Raw genomic sequence first — 24,663 nt, forward strand, 5'->3', positions numbered from 1 at the left:
GAAATTCATAACGGTCATGGAAGAGTTATATGAGTGCGTAGTGTCTGTTCTTTCGGACATGTCATGGTCGAAATTGTATCTAGGCAATTGAAAATCACACTGCAGTTCTGAGATTATTTTTTTTGTGTACTTTATGCAAACTCATTCCGAGCCCTCTATGGGAGATATAATAATGAATATTGCGAAATGACTGCTTACCTTGTTCATCGTTAAGTTCAACCTCAGTGTCATCAACGCACGCTCAGCGATTGGTCGTTGAGCGCAGCGCGCATCAATCGGTTGCTGTAAATGTGTTCTCCTTTTTTTTTTTTTTTTTAATTATGTGATCCTCCTATTACTGTACGATGACGTAATACACTTGGAATTTGCTCGTAATTCTGTCGAATCCAGCCGGCAGGAGAGGCCGAGCGGTTCTAGGCGCTTCAGTCTGAACCCGCGCGACCGCTACAGTCGCAGATTCGAATCCTGCCTCGGGCATGGATGTGTGTGTTGTCCTTAGGTTAGTTCGGTTTAAGTAGTTCTAAGTTCTAGGGGACTGATGACCTCAGACTTTAAGTCCCATAGTGCTCAGAGCCATTTGAACCATTTTTCCTGTCGAATCCACTTATGCAAATAAAGCTACAGCGTAACTGGTAAAGGTGCGTTTGATTTCAGTAAACGTGCCATCAACAGTCGAGGAAGAACTTCAGCGTTTTGAGATGTACAAAAGTGCAGACGCTTTCATGATGATCTGTGTAGTTTAAACCGACACGTAAGATTTCATGAAAATATTTGGAAAGACGATGGATAGCATAAAAGTTTAGTGTATGTAGTTAGTGAATTTCTGTTATGGTTCCAAGCTGTAGATGCAACCAACTAATTAAGATGAGAGAATAGAACATATAGAAATGGTACCAGGATGTCGGGTATTAACTAGAATAAAAACTGGAAAAGACTAACGGCTCGAATCAAGAAAGGAATTTTAAAATACGAATTAATGACATATACTTTACGTCTCAGACTTCTGAATACAGGGTGTATCATAATTAATACCGTAAACGCATACAGTTGAAATTACACGATACTAGAAGCAAAAAAGTCTCGGTAAACATAGGGTCGAAAATGCATACATTAAGAGCTACGAGCAATTTTTTATCTTCGATACTGTGAAGCAAATCTCTTCTACTGTAAGCTCTTTGCTTTCCATATTTTGGGAAGTGATAATATGGAACAAGAAAAAAAATGTCCAGTTAACATGTGCTCTAAAATGTATACCTTAAAAGTTATGAGCACTTGTTCGTTAGAAGAGTTGTGTTCCAAAGTACCGCAGATGAACAAGTGCTCATAGCTCGTAAGATATGCATTTTAGAGCACATGTTTACTGAACATTTTTTCTTGTTTTGGTCCATATTATCACTTCCCAAAATATGGAAAACAAAGAACTTGCAATAGAAGAGATATACTTCACAGTATCGAAGATGAAAAGTTGCTCGTAGCTCTTAAGGTATGTATTTTCGATTCTATGTTTACTGAGACTTTTTTGCTCTTAGTATCGTGTACTTTCAACTGCATGCGTTTACTCCATTAATTATGATACACTCCGTATGAGCGCGTCTCTGTCAGATAAGTATTACTGCTGCATGCTACACCTATGCCTGTTGACATGAACTTCCTCGCTGTGAGGCATTCACCGTCTAAAGCGTTCTGTCAGGTCTTAACCACGGAATATTCCTTCAATCATTTCTATGTTTACTGAAACCTGAGCCGTAGTAAAGGTAGGTTTGAAAAGCGCGCCGCAGCGCGTAGCGTGAAGCAGTCGCCCTCCGTTTTCTGGCGGTGGCACCTTTGTCGCAATTGAAGGCTTCGGTGTCTCCCTCTAGCGGGAAAGGGGAAAAGTGGGCTGTTCGCGTGGGTTTAAGAAGTGGCTGTATGGGCTCTCGTGGACAGCTGACAGTCGGGGCATCAAGAAGCGACTTCTCTGCCGATGCTAGACGGACAGCACGCAGACCGCGGCATCAGCGTGAGCGACGCGAGCAGCGGCTACGTGGTAAGGGGCGGTAACTGTTCGTCGCGAAAGGAATCTTCCTGAGCGTGGGTGCTCAAGGGGCCTAATCTGCAGTTCGGCCGTATGCTGTCGACCGGCGAGAAGGTTCTGAAAATCGGCGCGCCTTCCTGCGTTCCTGCGTCCGTTGAAACGGCTGGCAGCGGGCGGCTCGGCAGAGCATTTGGAGGTGCTGCGTTGGTTCAGTCCTGGGAGTCGTAGCGCACCAGAAGTTGAGTATTGATTGTTAACAGATTTTATGAAGTTTAATTGAATCCAGTTTACTTTTTCTTGTTAATTATACCAGCCGTATTTTTTGGGGGTTTCCCGCCATTCATTCTCGTCTGTCCACCAGCGGGAAGGTGGTAATATTAGAAAGGGTGGTCCGTTTGTCCCCTTTTGAGGACGAAAGGGAGGGGGGGGGGGGAGTTAGAGTAGATCTATGGTTCGGATTGCTTCTTTCCCCTCCCAGCTTACCTACGGGTTTATTCGAATGTTAGCCTCTGCCAGGTCTGAGGTACCAATGACTGTACTGTTTAAAACGCAAGGCACTAAGACCTGATCCATTCTCTCGCCTGCCATAACTAGTATTACTAGATTCACGTGTAAAAGGTACTCTAAGAAAGAAGAAAAATTCGTTTTGCCACTTGGTAAGAACTAGTCAATTGCATAACGAATTCCAGTTCATTGGGAAGCTGTAACTTACGTAAATTTGTGTTTATGTATATTTGGCTATAATTAATCAAGGTTGTTAACGTACGCCATAGTGGAGTTTTTTATATTGTTTCTAGTCAGCAAAAACTGTTGTGTGTTTTTCCAATTCAATACCTTTTAAGGCTTTTACTCAACGTGCTTATGTGTTTTATACAGGTAGTTGGTTATTAGTGTGTTTACTTGCCATGAAAAAGTTCGCCATTTCATTCCGGGTAGAAATTGTTGCCTTGAAAGGAGAATATTGTAAATGTTCGCAAGTCCTACCTGGCGAGGGTGTGTGTTTGCCGTAAGTTAACTGGCAGAAATTTGTAAAATTTTTTTTTTTTTTTTTTTTTTTTAATTTGGGAAATGTTAATGTTATTAACTGTGAGTGTCCCCCCGTGTGCATGACTCATGCGTTTTGGTTTTTATATTTTGAGAACTTTTGTAAACAGGATTGTCTTTATATGTTGCAGACAAGTTAGATTCTGCGCCATTTAATGAATGGAGAGAAATTCATCTGTAATTTCTTTGAGCTTGAAATATTATGCAGCGTCGCGTTGTATACGTTAAATTTCTTTCCTGTACTTGCCTTTTACTGGCGTGAAATTTTTTATAATAATTTGAAGGTCATTTCCTATCGTAAATTGTGATTTATTTGTTAAATGATTGTTTTTTTTAAATATCGTTAAGTCTTGCACCAAATTTTAATAAAAAATGTTACTGAAAATTGCGTGTGATTTCACCAGTTATTCCTTGGCACCTACTTCCACTTTACATTTTGTGTATTGATTGAGATTAATAACCTTTGGTGAACCAGTAGTAATTTTACGGTTCACAACCGTTTTACAATAGACGTTCCGAAAATAAATAATGCTTGAAGTAATATTTTGTCGTCTTCTTACAGGTAATCGCTTGCAGTACCACAGTTACAGGACTATAACTTTCTGCACACGAAATGCCCCATAAAACCCGCTTTTCAACGAGCAACTCGCTCACAGGAATTACAGTCACCATGAAAGGCTAATAGTGGATACTAATGCTCGGAACTGCTTTCATTGCTTCTATAGACTGAAACTCATTTCTCTTATTCACTTTATGCCGTTCACTTGAGTGAATGTGCAATTATTGCTTGTAGCTTAACGGTCTCTTCCCTTCGTAATATATGGACTCTATTGTTCTCATTTCCGGTGCTGATGATGGTATTAAAAATTCGTTAGCGGCTCTTAAAGTGAGGTGTGTACGTTTGACAACTCGAGAAACCTTTATGTTGCAGGATCAGCAGAAATATATGTGTTATTTTGTTTGAGGAAAAGAAATTCATGTCAAATTCACGTTAGACTGCGGAAGGCCTATGGTGACATATTTCATGCAGCACAGTTGCAGGAGGAGCAAGGACTCTTCAAAGTTACTATAAAACAGCCGTCCGATAACGCGTCGAAGTGAGGTTCACCTGTGAGGGTCAACTGAGCTTTTGACATACCGCTGCGGATGACAGAATGATCCGCATTGGTTGGACTGGCCGACGTTTAGATCTCTTTTGCTTGAACAGAGCTCTAGGAAAATGGATAGCTAATAGGAAAAGGGTGGCACCAGCAAAAATGAGACGTGGGTGTTCCACATCACGAAATATAGTAAACAGGGGGCCTTTCTAACTATGAAATGAAACACTAGTCGAAATTTACATCTTTTTCTTACAAAGTTCCCTTCTAATTCTAACAAGAAATAATCAGAGAATTTATTCGATCTTCGAAAATGCAGACAACACGAAAATTGAGAATTACGTATTAACATTGGATAGTGGTAATTTAAAACTTAACTGGCATGGCAAAGACCACATAGTTCAGGTGAATAGGGCAAAACCGGGATGTACCAATGAGTTATGGAAAGACAAATCTGGAGTGAATATGCAGTGACTGCCTGATTACTCCAGAGGAATGGAAAATTAGACAGGCAAGTAACATCACTATCATGAACAAGCGATCAGTCACTCGAGAAAAGCATAAGATTCGCGGATCGTACCTGACCCTAACAACGTGCTTAAAACCGATCGATAAGCCTCACACTTTGCTCCCCTAAGCTACAATTTCTCACCGTATTCTGTAGTCAGTAGTGTGGGAAGGTGCGAGCGTCGTGATTTGCTGCATTCTGCAACAAATCAACTGCTGACTTCTGGAACACTTCTTCTCTACATCTGTGGGTAAAATATACGTCGCCATTGTCTCCCTCAAGATCTCCAGACAAAGTCTTCTCTTCAGAACCCCCGGACAAAGTACTCTTTTCAAAATCCTCAGAGTGTTCTCGACCGAAACAGATATCTCTCTCATCTCTGCAAGTCCATGCAATTCCCTTGCGCCAAAGAAAAGACTCTGCAACATGCTGGCCAATGATAATGATGTTAAAAGAGTAACTATCTCCTCAGCTAGCGAAAGTTTAACAGTGTTAACCAATGGCGCAACTCCCGCGTATACAGTTCTGAAACTGTTCTTTTACACCCACACTCTTCAGCTAAGTTTTTCCCTTCAGCTAATACGCTAGTCTCCACTTCCGAATTCTTCAGAAACTGGCGTCCGGACTTACCTTCCTCTGCTATATTTTAATACTAACCAATGAGAAGACCCTTACAACTTTTTAGGCAACTGGATATTCGCCCTGTTTGAAGTAGCGTCAGAACTTGGCCCATTGTCTTACAAAGACAGAACAAAGAATTCCTACACACAGTGCAGCTGCGTCGCTTCTCACAGAACGGAGATCTGTATTTGTGGCTGACTTCCTCCTGCACAGCGTTCTAGGAAGGCAACCCGTCAGGGTGAAACAAAGCTCTTTAGAAAAGTGTTTTCACCAAATGGTACAGCTTGTAAAAACCAAGGTTCTGAACTAACACATGTGCTTATAAAACTTCTGGACCGCATATTGTGCAAAGCACATTATGTGAAAGACTGACGGAATGTGACTTCCTGGTAACCCGGCTAAATGATACTTAGGCTGTTGCTTTGTTTCTGCCGCGAGCAGACACTTCGTCTCATTGCACTTGCTTTCTCCTGAGAAAGTTGAGCCGAAACTCCTGGGGGAGGGGATGGGGGGGGGGGGGGAAGCCGGCCGGAGTGGCCGTGCGGTTCTAGGCGCTACAGTCCGGATCCGAGGGGCCGCTACGGTCGCAGGTTCGAATCCTGCCTCGGGCATGGATGTGTGTGACGTCCTTAGGTTAGTTAGGTTTAATTAGTTCTAAGTTCTGGGCGACTGATGACCTCAGAAGTTAAGTCGCATAGTACTCAGAACCATTTGAACCATTTGGATGGGGGAAGGTTCCTTGACTGAACACTGAGCCACTGCCCTTAGCCCCTCTGTCAACCGTGGCTCATCATGGATCCAGCACATGCAAAACTGCCACCAGGAAAGAGTAGGAAACGATAGGCTTAATCCTGGCTATCACTGTACTTATTTATTACAGTCGTTAAATGTGATGTGATGAATTTAAGTCAGTTATGAATCAAACATGAGATTTTCCGGCCCGTCAATGTAATGATGCATACCTTCACATCTACATCCAGGGAAAAATTTACACCAATGTGCTTACAGTCAGACTCGTGATAGTGTGGCAGCATTAAGCAAATTTTTGTGAGGATCTCCAAATCTCGATGGAAAATGTTGATTGGAACGACAGAAAAAAGGATTATTTACCGAGGGACCATTTTCATTTTCTGTAACATATCTCTCATTCGTTCCTAAAGCCATTGCATTCATTCATTCATTCCAATTGATGACATAACAGCAGATAACTTAATTTCAAGGTACACAGTATAAGAAGGGAACTGTGCAATGATTATTCTTTGAATACATTTCTTATTCATACCAAACTTTTCGTTTCTTCCTGACTCTCAGTCATTATCGCTCTCATTCTAATTATGGCTCAGTCATACAATCACATTCACTCTTTGCTTGAACGATTACTAGGAGTACGCATTCACTCATTAGCTTAATAGTTTACTATCTTTATCAAGTTTCACACACATATCTACTGTACATGACAACACAAAGAAAATAGACGTCCATTGAAACAGAGAACTCTAAAATTTCAATTATAAAGCAAGAATCATTAACACATAGATTTGCAAAAATAAGAAAATATGATTTGACCCCCATTTGCTGTATAAAAATGATATAACGCGTTCAAAATGAAACATAGACAATATCATCAAAAAATATCGTGAAAAACATCTCATAAAAATAGGAAATCATGAATATAAAGTAATCTACAAAAGTGTTTCAGTGAATTTGAGGCACTTATTCATGTGTTTTAGTTGCACACGAAATAAGAGAACGGCACATTGGTAATAAATTGGAATAATAAAGAATGACATAGGAGTACCAATTTAAAACATGTTAACCTTGTGAAAAATGAACTCCATCCTCTCTACAAGAAGATTAAGAATAATATAAGACACACAATAAAGTTAGAAAAGTTTACATCTGTTCCACGAATTACACAAGAATGAATAATACTGTACCTAAATTAATACCAAAGATGGTGTTGGCAAGAGTGTGTCGACTAACTCGTAATCGTTCTGTTAACTTCAATAGACAAGATAAATAATATACATTCACAAGTATCAGTTACAGTTATCTCGAATTAAAAGTCAATCCCTCAGACGAAACAAAACTCAGAAGCTATAAATCACCTGTTCGAAGTGTTTAATTTGTCTCATTAACCTTATATATCACACTGCACTTTGTAGAAGAAAGTGGGACACAGTCTGGGTTCAATTTAGACAGAGTCCCTATAATACATGAAGGACGTCATGGGGTCGAAATGATCTTGATAAGTATTAATCCAGTTTAAAATTTTTCAGGTCTGCTTCCATTGGAGACCACGATCTGACGTTTTAGTACATCGTCCTGACGCCACTAACGGCAACATTACCAGACCGTTGTCACGAAAGTCAAGTTTAGCACTGCATGTCCACTGTCATCACTCGTTCCTGACACTGGACGTTATCAACACATCTGTCGAATATGTATATAAACGAATAACATTGTAATGGTTATGAACTCAAGCTGTAAACAGTGTCCTTTTACTCGCCTGAGTAGTGGATATTTAGTCACGTAGTTCATTGTGGGGTCCCTGATAACACTGATAGGAATCGTCGTCTCACGTGATAGTTCTTGATATTTGCATTCCCAGCAGGCACCTTTCTCCGTTAACAGATGCTCCCTCACTTTTGTAAGAATTGTCTTATGGCCAACCTTTCCTCAGTCCATGGGATATGCTATATTAATACATACTACGATAAATGTACACAAGGAAAGAACGTTCCATTTCACTGAATCACATGAACAGCAGAAATATGTCCTGTTACAGACCCCGTGTGGAATCACAGTTGCAATAATGAAATTTAGCCGAAAGTTTTTGGCACGTGTTTGTTGATGTTTACAGCGTAGCAGACGATTAAAGTGATGGTTCGTTGCAGACAGCAGAAGGAAAACCCCTGCGTCTTCCCTCAGGACAAGTTTCTCTTGGCAACTCGCAGTCGGTCGGCGTTGGCGCGGTTAGTCGGATAGTAGAAATTCGATGTGGAACGCAGACTGAGGTGTGTGCCTTGTGTCCTTGAGTGGCTGGACGGAGAGACGCTATATTCATCTCAGTAACACTTCTCTGCTACGCCATTATACGTTTCCATGCCCAGTTTCGATCGTAGGGGACGTCTATCGACTTTCTTGGTCTTATCGAAAAGTGGGAGAAGCCATATTTGATGTGTTTTAAGTTACTACGTATGTCCAATGAATAAAAGGTGCTTCAAACATTGAGAAGCTCTCGAAAATGCGTCACTGTCGGTACGATTTGTTATAATTAAAAGTAAGGTAAAAACATAATGGCAGTTGATGTTTTCACGGTGTACGAATTTGGAACCGAGTAGCAAGTTGTAGGGAGCCAAATTAAAGAATTAAAATGTAACTTAGTCTCAGCCGTCTATAAAGTATAAAAGAAGATTCACGAGCTGATCATTTTAGGAGACTCCTTTTCCCAACAAGAACATCTCATGCATATGTTGATACTGATACTGGTACGGGAATGTACCTGCAGCTGCTTTTTATCGTTGCTTCAGTTACTTTCAAAAATGCAAAGGAAGAAGTTCATTTTTATCTTAGTGAATTGTAATTTTTTGCACAAATTAGGACATAATTCACATAACCACCACACTTTTACCATTGGTGACGCTTATGGTTAGGTACTTTTCTTAGTGCATAAGAAATTTACGTAAATAACGACTATGAATCTGACAGGTCCTCACTTTCAAAGATAGCAAAGGCAAGAATAGTTTCCAAAATTGCAATGAATGTACCAATTGAAGATATCAAGTGCTGCTTTAATTTGTAAGTAAGAATGGCTACCACAATCTCAACGATACTCCGTATTCACAATCTAGTTATGGTTCCAGAATAGTATTATGGTCGTACTACATTTATCATTCTACTGTGCACAGCAGGTATAATTCTGAAACTTCCTGGCGGATTAAAACTGTGTGCCGGACTGAAACTCGAACTCGGGACCTTTTTTGCAGAGTAAAAATCTTACTCAGGTGTAATTTTGGACATTTAATTAGACAAAATTACGTCACTTATATGGTTCTCAAGTGAATAAACGGATCAATTAAAACAGAGTCAATAACAAGGATGGAAGGAAGGACGACTGGGTTTAACATAACGCCGACATGAAAGTCATTAGACATGGAACACAAGCTCGGTTAGTGACAAGGACGGGGAAGGAAATCGGCCGTACTTTTTCAAAGGAACCACCCCGGTATTTTCCTGGAGCGATTTTACATTTACATTTACATTTATACTCCGCAAGCCACCCAACGGTGTGTGGCGGAGGGCACTTTACGTGCCACTGTCATTACCTCCCTTTTCTGTTCCAGTCGCGTATGGTTCGCGGGAAGAACGACTGTCTGAAAGCCTCCGTGCGCGCTCGAATCTCTCTAATTTTACATTCGTGATCTCCTCTGGAGGTATAAGTAGGGGGAAGCAATATATTCGATACCTCATCCAGAAACGCACCCTTTCGAAACCTGGCGAGCAAGCTACACCGCGATGCAGAGCGCCTCTCTTGCAGAGTCTGCCACTTGAGTTTGCTAAACATCTCCGTAACGCTATCACGGTTACCAAATAACCCTGTGACGAAACGCGCCGCTCTTCTTTGGATCTTCTCTATCTCCTCCGTCAACCCGATCTGGTACGGATCCCACACTGTTGAGCAACACTCAAGTATAGGTCGAACGAGTGTTTTGTACGCCACCTCCTTTGTTGATGGACTACATTTTCTAAGGACTCTCCCAATTAATCTCAACCTGGTACCCGCCTTACCAACAATTAATTTTATATGATCATTCCACTTCAAATCGTTCCGCACGCATACTCCCAGATATTTTACAGAAGTAACTGCTACCAGTGTTTGTTCCGCTATCATATAATCATACAATAAAGGATCCTTCTTTCTATGTATTCGCAATACATTACATTTGTCTATGTTAAGGGTCAGTTGCCACTCCCTGCACCAAGTGCCTATCCGCTGCAGATCTTCCTGCATTTCGCTACAATTTTCTAATGCTGCAACTTCTCTGTATACTACAACATCATCCGCGAAAAGCCGCATGGAACTTCCGACAGTATCTACTAGGTCATTTATATATATTGTGAAAAGCAATGGTCCCATAACACTCCCCTGTGGCACGCCAGAGGTTACTTTGTCTGTAGACGTCTCTCCATTGATAACAACATGCTGTGTTCTGTTTGCTAAAAACTCTTCAATCCAGCCACACAGCTGGTCTGATATTCCGTAGGCTCTTACTTTGTTTATCAGGCGATAGTGCGGAACTGGTTTCCATGATTTAGGGAAATCATGGAAAACCTATATCTAGATGGCAGGTCGCGGGTTTGAACCGTCTTCCTCCCGAATGCGAGTCCAGTGTGTTAAACACTGATCCACCTCGCTCGTTCAGTAAACACATCAAGTCGAATAAGATGAGGGCAGATGTGAAGATGATGGAAGATGTGACGTGTCCACTGGAAATGCCGCCAAAAAATCCGTTTCTGTTTATCAATACTATTGGGCCACACACAATGATTGGGTATTTGCAGACAAATTCTGAAAACACAGCTCTACAAAATAAAATTTTTTTTTCGTTGCCAGGGAAGTTTGAACGAAAATGGGATATTGTTATGATACTCATTCCGAGTATATTTGTACTTTTTCCAAATTGGCTCTGGTTTTTGAGATATAGGTTATTTGTGGAAATGAGAGTTTCATGTGGATAATATCGACTGCAGGGTCCATATATGGTGTAATGTATTTGCTACCTGTTTTTTAATTAGTGATATTGTACTATCTTTATTAAACAATTGTGCTCAGGGAGTGCGTCTGTGTGGTTGAGGATTACATCATGCAAACATCACACTGTCAGCATGTGTTCAGTCCTGTTGTGCGGTGCGTGTGTTAAAGATATTGAGGGTTGTGCAGATTTGAATTCGGCGGCACTCGACATTCATTTGTTGGCCGAGGTAATCCCCGCAACAGCCGATAGGTAGCGTTCAGTGTAAACAAGAAAAATGGCGATGGTCGAAAGTCACACACATGTGCAGTGCAGCTTCAAGGAGATAGAACCTTTTCATCGTGACGTAGCAAATAAGAGGTGAGTATTCATTTCACACAAAACAATTAATGATGTTTGTTGGATGTGATTGACATGCAAATACAAGAAAGTTCTGCATAATATGTAGTATTTGTGCAATTTTGTTTTAGGAAAACATGAGTTCTTCACGCCGTCTTTGCGTGAACCATCCAGATGAGTTCTGCTACATTTGTGGTGAATACGTTCTTCAAAAGAACAGGAAGAATATCACTCCTTTTGTGAAGGAAGCGTATCTGGCATATTTCGGAATTAAACTTGGAGATCAAGACAAGGCATGGGCACCCCATAAAGTTTGTAAATGCTGTGTGGAGTGCTTACGGCAGTGGACAAAACGAAAAAGGAAAAGCTTAAACTTCGGAGTGCCTATGGTATGGCGAGAGCAGAAGAACCATACAGATGATTGCTATTTTTGCATTGTTAATGTGAAAGGTTTTAATAGGTTCAAAAAACGAAAGTGGGAATATCCCGATTTGGAGTCAGCAAGAAGACCGGTGGTGCACAGCAACGATGTTCCTGTACCAACCTTCACAACATTACCCACGCTAACATCATCAGATGACGATGTGCACGGCGAGGAATGTACAAGTAGTGGTTCGGAATACGAAGGACGTGAGACACAACCCCAGCAGTTCGACCAGAAGGAGCTCAGTGACTTGATACGAGAACTCAATCTTTCAAAGCAAGCATCAGAACTCTTAGCATCCAGGCTTAAGGAAAAGAACTGTCTTCATCCAAGTGTTAAAATAACAGCTTACCGGACGAGAGAAGAAAACCTTCTTCCATACTTCAACCAAGAAGAGGTTATAGTGTATTGCAGCAATATACCTGGACTTTTACTTGAATTGGGGCTGCCGGAATATAGACCAGAGGACTGGCGTCTCTTCATAGACAGTTCCACTAGAAGTTTAAAATGTGTTCTCCTACACAATGGCAATCGTTACGCATCTATTCCAATTGCCCATTCAACAAAACTTTGTGAAGAATATGCTAACATCAAGATGGTTCTGCAGAAAATTCAGTATATGCAGCACCAGTGGTTGATTTGTGTTTATTTGAAAATGGTGGATACACAAAGCACCCATGTTTTATCTGCATGTGGGATAGTAGAGCAAAGCACGAACATTGGAAGCAGAAAACATGGTCTCCAAGGGAACATATGGCTGTTGGTGAAGCAAACATCATTAATGAACCTCTGGTTAGTAGGGACAAGATTGTTCTTCCACCATTACATATTAAGTTAGGACTAATGAAGCAATTCACCAAAGCTTTAGACAGAAATGGTAATTGCTTCACATACATCTGCAATACGTTCCCTGGACTCAGTAGTGAAAAACTTAAGGCAGGAATATTTGATGGTCCTCAAATTCGCAGGCTCATCAACGATACCAATTTTACAAGTGTCATGACTGTCACTGAAGCATCGGCCTGGAACAGTTTTGTCGCTGTTGTAAAATGTTTTTTGGGCAATCATAAAGCTCCCAATTACGAGGAACTGGTCAAAAACATGCTCACTAACTTTCAAAATTTAGGAGCTAACATGAGCATAAAATTGCACTTCCTTCATAGCCACTTGGATCGATTTCCTCGTAATCTAGGTGATTTCAGTGAGGAACAAGGAGATCGGTTCCATCAAGATATGAAAGGAATAGAGGAAAGATATAAAGGAAGATGGGACAGGCATATGATGGCAGATTATTGCTGGAATCTGCAACGTGACTGTTCTGAAGAGACCTATAAAAGGAAAGCGTGCAGGAAGCGGTTCGTCATGGACGGAAAATGATATACTTATAGAGAAACTTTTCAATTATGTTTTATACGTGGACAAATGCCTATCAGGTTTTCATAGAAGCTATTTATAAAGATTATTTTCTTTTTTCATTGTAGTTTGTAGCGCTCGAGTTCAGTATTAGCAATTTTTTCTAATTTTTTGAATAAATCATGCATTATCTCAAAAACTAGAGCCAAACTGCATAAATGGTTGCTATATTCGTCCTCAGCACCACTAACCCATCCTAAAGCCACTCAAATATCCTTGGCAAGAAAATGAGTGTTGACCAGTGAAATAATTACATCATCAAAATATTACTTTCACTCCTGGAAACAGTTAGGTATTGAAAACTGCAACCAGCCATATTATTTCATATGGGTAAACTACTATTATAGAAAGGTTTCCTACATGGTGGCATGTATCAGCACTATAATGTTGCCAACTCCCAAGTGAAATCGTGAGGCTTAAGTTTCATCGTGGTGATACCTTTCCGTAACCACACAATGGATGAGCGTTCCACGGGAAACTAACCGCTCTCAGACTTGATACGACCACGAAAGTCGATAGACTTCCCCAGCGGTCGAAATAGTGCATGTATACGTCATAATGACGTCACAGAGAAGTGTTACCGGTGTGAATCTAGCATCCCCGGGTGTAAGGGTGGAATGCTGGCCCTGTCTCGTGTTAAAAGTCGGCCTGACAAAATATTTGAGTGCTCGGCGAACAGGAAAGCCACAGAGAAGATGTCACACCTAGCAGTAAAGAAGGTTAAACTTCTATTGGTACATCAGAAGTCTACCACCAACAAGACTCGCCAACAGAATTCTGACATACATACAAATGGTCAAGTCAACAGACTTAACCTAGAAAAAGCAGAAAACAATACAATAAAAATTCAAGACAGAATCATATGCAAACACAAAATACACAAGTGGAATGTTAGTTCAGAGAAGCCCAAAGACATTAGGGACAAATGTGACAGACAATAGAAAAACACTGTGGAGAAACAAATGCGAGAATCGTGGAAGATCAGAAAGAATGCTCAAATGAAGCAGAAAGGTTTGCGTGATCCTACAGGGCCTTGAAGCAAATAATAATAACAATAATATATTCATCAAAATCTGCTATTTGTACACTAAATACTTGTTTTACCAATAAAGTGATATTGTCGTCTTCTAACATAGACGACTGAAAGTTTTGTGCCAATTCAATAAACAGACTGCCTTAATGGCTAATATTTACAATCCGTCATAATCACTGGAAGGTCAGGTAGATTTATAGGAAGGTAGATGTTTGAAAATCTACCGTAAGTCATTCCCAACATGCTATTAATTGCAACATTCAATAAATTACTTAACATGAGATATTCATAGATACAGTTACAGACGTCTCACTACTACTACATCATTGAGACTCCTCTCCGTCGACCGTGGAACTCCTAAATGACACTCAACCATAATGTGGATCTCACAATTTATCACAAAACTGTACTTATTTTTAATGGCCGTTCGCTATCTTTCGCGATCGAGGCAGTCTTCCTCATCACTGTAATTACTCCTGTTCTCCATGTTGATTCCGGCCGTCCAAGCTTCCTGCTTCTCGTTGGCGACCATTTCAGGATTGTTTTTGGCCGTTGTCCTTGCTCCATTGGCAGTGCATGGTTATACCATTGAAGATCTTTGTTCTCAACTCTTTCCACGACTAGTTCTTCTATATCCATTATCTTCCCATTTTCCTCGTTCCTTCTCCGCTCTATTTTGGATAGCCTAGCTGACCTCCTAATTAAAAAAATGGTTCAAATGTCTCTGAGCACTATGGGACTTAACTTCTGAGGTAATCAGTCCCCTAGAACTTAGAACTACTTAAACCTAACTAACCTAAGGACATCATACACATCCATGCCCTAGGCAGGATTCGAACCTGCGACCGTAGGTACAAAACATATGTAGAATTGTGGACAGTTGGGAGTGTGAGTCTCACGGGAAGCGTGCAAGGGATAAGTCCCAGCAGTCGCGCTATTCATCTGTGTCCTCGGTGGCTCAGATGGATAGAGCGTCTGCCATGTAAGCAGGAGATCCCAGGTTCGAGTCCCGGTCGGGGCACACATTTTCAGCTGTCCACATCGAGGTATATCAACACCACCTGTCGGCAGCTGAGGTTGTCAGTTAGTCATCATACAGATTTAAATTCGCTTTACTAAATTAACATACATTCACTTTGGCACAGGCACCGTGCATCCCTCATACTGCCTCCATTAATCCCCTCCTTTCGCAAATCAGTTCTGCCGACCTGTAAACTTCATTAGTAGCCCTCAAATATCATATATCTAAAGAAATCAGTACAGCATGCATACATCATTATCACTTTTAGCACTCTTGACAAAAGGCTAATAGAATACTTCCCTTTCTGGTGTCAACCATAATGTATCCACAAAATAACCTATGACAGAAGTTTGCCCACACAGAAATCATTATCAAAAGTGAAATTACGAATAATATTAAACAAAGTTATATATAGGTTCCTATACATGTGAGTCTCTCGAAGACTTCTTAAGTAATACAACTCAGGCCTTTGTCCTCGACGGCGAGTGTTCATCTGAGAGAAGGCTATTCTCAGGAACGCTCCAGGAAAGTATGATAGGACCCAGAATGAGATTTTCACTCTGCAGCGGAGTGTGCTCTGATGTGAAACTTCCTGGCAGATTAAAGCTGTGTGCCTGGCCGAGACTCGAACTCGGGACCTTTGCCTTTCGCGGGCAAGTGCTCTACCATCTGCGCTACCCAAGCACTACTCACGCCCCATCCTCACAGCTTTACTTCCGCCAGAAACTCGTCTGTTTGATGCTGATGCTGCACTGTAGGGGAAGGTGTCGTTATCGAGTCACTGAAGGAGGATGCAGTATCACTCAGACAAAATGGTCTAATGAATGGCAGCTAGCGCTAATTGCAGTAAAATATAAGTTAATACAGACGAGTGTACACCTTCGTTGCCGAGTGGTCAGCGCAACAGACCCTGGTTCGATTCACGGTACTGCCAAGGATTTTTCACGTGTAGGAGCATTGGACCAGGGTGCACTGGGTCTCTCTATCCCAACTGATTAGCTACTCTACTGTGTGTTAGCGGCTCGAAGGTCGGAGCGTCGACAACGGCAGGATGTGCAGTCTGCTGAAACCATGCCCTACCATAAGGCATCCGATGGAAACGGCGGTCGATCGAATACTGCGTCGTCTTCAGGGCCTGATCGCCGTGTTTAGAGAATGGGCGTAGGAAGCAGACAGCAGAACTATTTTACTGCCTCCAACGTACGTTTCGCTTTAAGTTACGAACGTGAGTTAAAGCGATATTAGGGTTCGTACACAGCAATATAGATAGTCGCTTTTTCCCCGCTCTGTTTGTGAGCGGAATAGCAAAGAACAGTAATGGTACGAGGTACCTTCCGCACGCTTGCGCAGAATGTGTGTGGATGTACATGCAAATACCCATTTTTACACAGTTTTAAACATACTTTACCACGGACGGCGAGACAGGATGCAGTGTATCTGGAAATCATTACAACTCTTTGAACCTTTTGATGGTTGTGACATTTTGTTTACCTTTTGACTTAACTACTTTGTGGTGTCTCAAGTTCGACAACGCTATGTTTCACTTTTTTCACCAGGTAAGAACCGCAACAGATATAAAAGAATGTTTTCAAAGGTATGTATGCTTCTTCGAGAGCCTGCGCGCTTTTAAAAGTACTTTATTCTAACAGCCAACTTTGAGATTCGATGATGACGTTTAGTTTGTGTGGGGTGCTCAACTGCGCGGTCATCAACGCCCGCACAAATTCCCAATCTGTACACAGTACAATTTGAGATTCGAATCGACCCTTTGAACCAGTGTTTATCACTGTAACTCACTATCTTATTCCTTATATTCGTTACAGTAGATGAAACATCATTCACATTCGGTTTCTGTTCACACTATCATTAAAGATGCTCGGCTTACTTAAATAATCTGACATAAAGGGAAATTCTATGTACACGAAATAACTTTATAAATCAAGTGGTAAAGGGTACAGAAAAAAGTCACAAATAATGGTTATTGCAGATCCAGAGTTCGGTCACTGTGTTTTCATCTTTAATGCCAAAAGACATATACAAATCAGTTACAATAAGGTAACAGGCCTGCCTTATTATCTGAACAGTTGATAACCTTTAAATATGAGCCAATGATTAAATACATATCATTAAATGCAAGTTAAAACATTAGAACCATTTACGTATACACATAGTTGCAACTGGACTATTCTTGTCAAAGGTTTACACTGAGACCCTGTTTACAGTAACAACACAGCTGGTCATACAAATCTACACCTCCCTCTTTACGTGTGCGAAAAGTTGACAACATGTGTTAACTTTATTTTACGTTTCGTATGTTTCATCATTTTATATATTATTTTCCACTTTACTTATGTACGTAAAACAGTGACTAATGTTTTATAGGTATAAATAAACGTTGGTAATCGTGTGAATTAACCAGTGGGTCGGTTTTTGCTGCACACTTTCCGGTTGAACGTAATTTAAAAATAACAAAACATGTTGTTCAAAACACCTAAAAAAATGGTTCTAATGGCTCTGAGCACTATAGGACTTAATATCTGAGGTCATCAGTCCCCTAGAACTTAAAACTACTTAAACCTAACTAACCTAACGACATCACACACATCCATGCCCGAGGCAGGATTCGAAGCTGCGACCGTAGCGGTCGCGCGGTTCCAGACTGAAGCGCCTAGAACCGCTCGGCCACAACGGCCGGTAAAAGACCTAAATTAGTAATTTTTTTATTAAAACAGTACTACATTGCAAACACAGTTGTTGAAGGAATATCCGGCTGCAGTGGCCGAGCGGTTCTAGGTCAGAGAGAGCGGGAAGAGGAGAGGGACAGAATAGTGGAAGGAAATGGCCATAGAAAACGAGGAGGAGGAGATGGACAGAGAGAGGGGGAGAGAGAAGGTGAGTAGAAGGTGGACAGAGAAAAGGGGAGGGAGGAGGTTATGAACAGAGAGAGGGGGAGAGAAAGAGGGCAGGAGGAGATGGAGAGAGAAAGGGGGGGGGCAGAAGGTGGACAGAATGAGGGAGAGGCGGTGATGGGCAGAGAGAGAGAGAGGGGGGGGGGAGGAGGACAAGGACAAAGAACGGGAGAGAGGGAGATGGACAGAGACAGGGGAGAAAGGATATTAGGACGTATATCCACCCACATCCCGTAGATATTAGAAACGCGTTTCTTTCTCTTTTCTTTATTTTCCATTTAAGGAGAATGGGTCACATCAAAGCGTTGTTGGGTACAGCCGGTAACTAAAATATTTGAAATCGCAGATTACGCAGTCAGATATTTTTAAATTTCAAAAGGAAAGAAATCAAAAGTCTACAGTAACGAATTATTTCGGCATAAAAAAACTTGAACCAAACGAAGAGTACGGTTAGCAGTTTAGCAGACCGGCATGGTTTTGGTTGGCCGCTAAAATAATAGACAGGTATCTTTTTATCAAATAACACAAAAACCCATAGCAAGCTGGATGGAGATTTTATTAATTTCTCGCTCGCATTAAATTTAAACGTGGGTGTTTCTGAGAAACAATTTCCTGCAGTTGAGTCAAGCGAACGAGAAAGGTAAAACAATATCATAAACAGAATCTGTGCTACTAACACGAGTTTAGAAGTTTCATACTGAATGCTGATAACATTAATAATGCGCACAAGAATCTAACTGGTAGTAAAATTACTGACAATATTCCAAAACTGTTATTACAGTAACGGTATCTTCACTAACTGTTGAAGTAGAAAAGTGAATTGTACCCAACTACGACCCATATCGACCACAGTATCGCCAGGCTCTAAGACCTGAATAGAATTCAGAACCTACGTTTGAAAACATTGAGTATTATAACAAGAAATTGTGTCAACCTGTGGAAAAGAGTTGTTCTGTGGTTTCTAGTTGGTATATCGCTATAAATCAGATTGAGGGAAACATTTAGGATGATCTGAAGGTGTGTCACGAAACGATGGGAAGTGCGAAAAAGGTAATGCCTAAACTACGAAGTTAAGAAGAAAAATATAACGTTGCAGGCTCAAATAATGATATACACAAAAACACCAGACGATGGGCTGCTTATGCTTATGCCTCTTCTCATCCATTTACGGAGAAGACACATAACTTCTTGCCTGTAAGAGACGTCGAGCCTCTGAAACGTCCTTCGGTAAAGTTTCATATTGTCAAAAGGTAGTATCTTTCTCCTCTAATGAATACAAATAGCAAGTGACCTCGACAGTGCATTCTTTCAGATACGTAAATTTGGAACTTCAGCTGAAGGTGCTTAAACAGTGAATCAACGTATGACAAATCGGATTACGTGCACTATTCATTGCACCGCTACTCGAGGGTAAGTTGGCGAAGAATGATTGAAGCTTGTCGCTAAAGATCATAGACAGGATTAAAATTTCTGTAGTCGTTACGCTACTGTTAAAAAAAGGAGATCATGAGGAGAATCGAAATGTCAGGGCATCATGACAAAGCTGGGACGGATGCCGTCTGCATGTCATAAATCAGCCGAAGGCAAAATATGTGACTTTGTCAAAAATGCCGTGCATACAGCTACGAGGAGCCTCCCTTTCAAAGATTTCCATGTTAAATGTTAGTGAGGATCTATTTGACTCTCCTTTAATGAGTAGGCCAGCAAGTTACAGATATCAGCAGACCTCTGAATTTCCTCTGTCTCCTCAATTAATCTAACCTGATTAGGATAGTAGGCACTAAAGTAAGAGTCTTGTGCACTGTAAAATTTGCAAATGCAATACTGTAAAACCTCATCCATTCGGGCCCCGGCAATCCGAAACTCCCATTAATCCTAGGTGGATGACGGTTGACTACTATGTTAGAAAAAAAAATGACTATCACGGATAAAATCTAAAATCTGCAGGGGGTGGCTGTGAACAGCGGCCGAGATGCACGCGCATACGTTTTTTTTACAATTGTGCACGCTTTAGCTGCTATTGTTGTTTCATACGCCGCGACTCAGCCAGTGTTTCCTAGGACACGGTGTGGTGTGTATGTGTGGTCGGATCATGTTACGTATTTATTATTATCGAACACGGATTGTAAAACCATGGAAACATCAGATTACGGAAACACTAGTGAAGGCCTCTCTTTATTCAAAAACTGACTGCTGTGTGGCTCTCCTTCCTTATTCAACAACGTGCAGAAAGAAGCTAAATTAATGGTCTGATGATTTAGAGCAAAGCACTTTTATTTCAAAAAGAATTGGAAGAAGAAGCTTAAAGCTTTTTTTCCAGTTCTGGTGTGGTGGATTAGCGGAAGAGTAGATCTGGGGTGCGTCAGCTTGAAATCTGCGGTGAAAAGTTATCCACTGACAACGCAACTGTCAAAGTGATCCTCTTTTCTGAAAATAAAATATTTGCAGTAGTGACAGCTGTACGGTAGCTTATGTAATACGTTTGTGTTTACAGTACATTGTTTGAGTTTCTACTAGAACGTTATTTCTAAACAAACTAAGTAATACGTTAACAGATGAAATACCTTTGTTTGCTGTAATAATACTGTGAACTTTACGTTTCGAATCTATTTGTTTAAATAAAAGGTTCCTAAAATTGACACTGTTCATGTAATTCGAGATATCCACGTTAGAGTTATACTCAGTTTCAGTTACATTGAATTACTGAGGCTTTAGTGTATTTTTTTTTCAGGAATCTCCGAATAAATTTAAAGATACGATTTACTCTTAATGAAACTGATTATATGTTCTTTCCATGTAATAACGCTTCATAACATTAATCCTAGGTATTAAAAGTATGTCATATTGTCCGAATATATGTTGCTAATACTAATGGACTTTTATAAATGGTGGATAAAGCAAAACGGGATCAGAAAATATTTCCGGTATCTTACGATGCGCAACCCAGGCTCGCATCATCCACGCCCAGGGTTGATGACTTAAGATGTATAAAATATGAGGGATATTCGGAAAGTAAGTTCGGTCGGTTGCGAAATGGAAACCACAGTGAAAATACGATGAAGCTTTGCACGGATGTGTTGAGTAGTGTCTTTAGTATGCCTATCGATCGCATGACGATGCTCTTTTATGTTCTGAGCATTTAAAGATAATAGTGTCTCCCACCAAGTATGAGTGCCTGCTGAGAAATTTCGCCTGATTTTACCCCGCCCAACGTAACTGCCGAACATTTCCTTCTACGTGACAGATCTCGGCCTTATACTGCAGGGGCAGTGAGAACGTTCCTGCAGCGTTTTCGATGGGATGTGTTTGATTGCCTATCGTTGGTCCTCTCTGATTATCGTCTCTGCTAACATGAACCATTGGCTACGAAGGCAACTTTTGGCATCGACAACGAGATGCCGACCAGCATAGAGAATTGGTGGAAAGCACGGCAGATGCCTTCTAAGACGAGGCTACTAAAAAGTTCACACAACGCTACAACAAATGTCTAAGTCGGGGCGGCGACTGTGAAGAGAAGTAGCTGGAAGGAGTAGCTAACTGATGCAAACGAAAAATGTTTGATTTTCACTGTAATTTCCATTTTACGACAGATCGGACTCTATTTTCAGAACAACCCCCTATTTGTCGACGAGTTTTATTTTGGCGACGCTGTGTTAGTCATCGTTATCCTCTAATTACAGGTGTTTAAGGCACCTTGCTCTCGTTCCCTGTCACTCGATGTTGTATGATGAGAGACAGAATCGTCACAAATGTAAACTACGGCCTGGTGTAAGGCCTAATTACGTCAGAATCTGGCACATGGTTCATTTCCAATAGTCGACAGGGTGAAATTTAATGCGAAACTGAAAATTTTCGTTTCTCCTTTTGCCATTTTTCAGTTCGACAGCAAAACTGATAAATCAGTGCTTATTTGCTTTACATTTGCTAAACAATCTTAAACAGTGCCAGAATTTTACTGGGTTTCTCTAAAATATTTTTTGTTACTTTTTGGTTATGGAAGGTTTACAGGTGTTACACATAGTTTTTCTTACGGATGCACGGAACTGATCCTTCATGGTACCCAAAACAGGTCAGAACACCACTTCAAAAGCAACGGAAAGAGCATTGCCAAATTTATAATAACGCAAAATGTCCAAATTGGTGATGTTTTACAGATGCTTGAAATTTAACACAGATTTTAATAAGAAGTACTCTTAGTAGTTTTGACAATGAAATTCTGTCTCGAAATCTGACAGAAAATCCAAAGAGATTCAGGTTGTACGTAAAGTACAACAGCAAGACACAATCAATACCTTCACTGCACGATAGCAATAGTTATGTTATCAATGATAGTGCCACTAAAACGGAGTTACTAAACATGATTTTTCATTTTCCTTCACCAAAGAAAACGCAGCACATATTCAACAATTTGAACCAAGAACCGTTGCCAGCATGAGTAATTTAGAAGAAGATATTCTCAGTGAAGCGAACCAGTTTAAATCACATAATAGATGCAAATCTTTCCGTCCAGATTTTGTAGGCATTAGGTTCTTTTCGTAGTATGCTTATGTAACAGGTATAGACATAGGTATCATATACAACCGCTCGCTCCACGAAACATATGTACCTTAAGACTAGAAGATTACGGTGGTCACTTCAATACTCAAGAAAGGAAATAGGAGTAATACGTTGAATTACAGACTCATATCACTGAAGTCCATTTGTAAAGGATTTTGGAGCATATACTGTGTTCAAATATAATGAATTACCAAGACACAGCTTTGATTCAGAAAACATCGCTCTTGTGAAGCACAACTAGTTCTTTATTATCAAGAAGTAATGAATAATAGGGGATCTACTGAAAGGCATATAGTTAGCAAATGAAAGATTTTTATAGAGAACAAAAAATATATTTTTCTTGATGATGTTCAAAAGTCATATTATATATATAAATTCGTGACATCCAGTTTAATAAATCTCCTTTTTCTGACGGACACACGTCCATACCGTTCGCTCGAGTTAACATCTCAGAACTGTGGCATCTATCTCTCCCCACGTCCACCACTGCTGGCGGCTCACCTCCAACTGCCCAACGCTAGGGACTGTTCACATCCAACTGCCCAACACTACAATAGCGAATATTCCAACAATGAGTCCAACCAGCCACAGACTGCACACAGCGCAGTCAGCGATTTTTATACAGAGCGCTACGTGGCGTCACCATCATAAAAACCTTAACAGCCTACTTACAAGGCGCACTAGCACGCTTCTCTGTGCTCGCCTAAAAGCCTGTGCTATCCTTACCTTTTTGGCAGACCGCGATCTTGCATTGAGATAGTCATAGCGAACATCACAGACGCGAAAGGAGGAAAAGCCGTGTATCCGGCGTGTTTACAATAACTTCAATGGGTCGTGCACTATCTATGACTGTGCAGTCATGAACTGTGCGGTTGGTCTCGGCGGAGGTACGAGTCCTCCCACGGGCATGGGTGCGTGTGTTTGACCTTAGGATAATTTAGGTTAAGTAGTGTGTAAGCTTAGGGACTCATGACCTTAGCAGTTAAGTTCCATAAGATTTCACACATATTTTAACATTTTTTTGGGTCGTTCACATGACAGGTGTTTTCATTTACGTATTCAGACACATAGAGCGCCACCAACTGATCAATTTCCACACTAAGCCGTATACCCGGTATGTTTATAACAACTTCAATGGGTCGTGCACATGACAGGTGCTTTCATTTACGTATTCTGACACGTAGAGCGCCACCTATTGATCAATTTCCACACTATTTTTTTCTTCTTCTGCCATACGTTTTGCCCCTTCACCGATAATATTCCGTTGCAATTTGACGTCATTCTGACCAGTGGTGTTATCTCCACAGCGTTTCGAAAGATTAACTTTAATTACACTGGGCAACAACCAAAAAAACATCATGGGTTTCTCAGCTGATTTAGACTAATTTTGGTGTTCTGAGTCCGAATATCACATTGATTTTGCTCTATCAGGTCAACTTTTTGAGATACAGCCATAGGCCTACATGACCATTTTTCCCTGAAATGTAAGCCTTTTTATAGGCTTCAATATGCTAATATTAGGGGTTTTAAGGGAATTATTCAGGACATATGAAAACAAAAGAAGCCTTTAAGATTGTAACAGTTAATCATTCCAATAGATGCCTTTTTTTCTTACTATAGTATAAAATTTATTCTAATTTTTATTGTCTGACAGTCAACTGCATATATCTATTACTATTTCAGATTGATGTGGCTTCTGCGCGACGTTCATGCATGAATAATCCAGACGTTTTCTGTTACATCTGCGGAGAATACACGCTTTCAGTGGACAGGAAGAACATCACGGGATTTGTGAAGAACGCCTACCAGGCTTACTTTCAAGTCAAGCTGGGTGACCAAGATAAGCCCTGGGCACCGCACACGGTCTGCAAGAAGTGCGTGGAATACCTCCGGCGGTGGACGAAGGGCACGAAAACTTCACTGAAGT

The sequence above is a fragment of the Schistocerca nitens genome, chromosome 5 (genome assembly GCF_023898315.1).
Source record: "Schistocerca nitens isolate TAMUIC-IGC-003100 chromosome 5, iqSchNite1.1, whole genome shotgun sequence".
Classification (NCBI taxonomy): domain Eukaryota; kingdom Metazoa; phylum Arthropoda; class Insecta; order Orthoptera; family Acrididae; genus Schistocerca; species Schistocerca nitens.